Below are 974 nucleotides of genomic sequence, written 5' to 3'. Positions count from 1 at the left end.
TAATATTTATTTACCTTAAGGTTTTTTAAGAGGTAGGACCTTCGAGTTCAACGTCCATCTCTGAAAGCACTGAGGAAAATAGAAAATTAGTGTAAAGTGTCTTTTCTAAGGACACTACGTCGCACCGAGCTGAGGCTCGAATTCCCGAATCAGCAATCTTACAATAACGCGACCAATAGCTTGACCACTCAGCTACCGATGCTACTCTGAGAGAGTAACGACCAACATAATTAGTTACTAACGCTATTAGGATGATAAGAATAAGAGAGAAGTCTCCTTCCAACTATTTAGGTAATAGCTAGTCCTAGATAGAGCTTAGTTAGAATATAGGTGCTTGTAAAATTCTACACCAAAGCTATAAGACACAATTCTGTTTTGGCTGCCACAGCTAGGTATAGACAAAAATGTATTATAAGTAAAATAGAGAGCGTAACAACCGACATAACAAGTTAGTAGAGTAAATCGGATGGGTCAAAATAAAGCTAATTCCAGCTCTTCGAGTCATAACTTAGCTTGAATAGAGTTTATTTTTATTACAAATGTGCTTGTCAAATTGCACACTTTTCTGAAGACTGCTAAAGAAAGAAAGACATTTTTAAGTTTAGATCTAATTTTTGTAAGATTTCCCAGCACTTTCAAAACAATCATTTCATATGCGACCCGAAGCGTAATAAACAGATTCAGAGCGAGGAGAGGTAAGTACAATATAATATGTTTGATAAGAAAAAACAAACAAACAACACCAGAGCACCCGTCAACCACCCGCAAAGATGAGAAATGAGAAAGTGAAAAAAAAGAAGGAATAAAATAAATTTTAAAAAGAAATGACCACTTCGCTATAAAACATAAAACAAACAAATAAACGGAGAAATAAACAGGCTCTAAAAGCTTATTTAAAAGTAAAAAATGCCTTCTGTACCATACTTCCAAAAGCAGAAACAAAACACACATACACATACCAAAAAAGACCCCCC

This window comes from Aplysia californica, unplaced genomic scaffold, assembly GCF_000002075.1.
Source record: "Aplysia californica isolate F4 #8 unplaced genomic scaffold, AplCal3.0 scaffold00304, whole genome shotgun sequence".
NCBI classification, from domain to species: domain Eukaryota; kingdom Metazoa; phylum Mollusca; class Gastropoda; order Aplysiida; family Aplysiidae; genus Aplysia; species Aplysia californica.
This window is presented reverse-complemented; position numbering follows the sequence as displayed.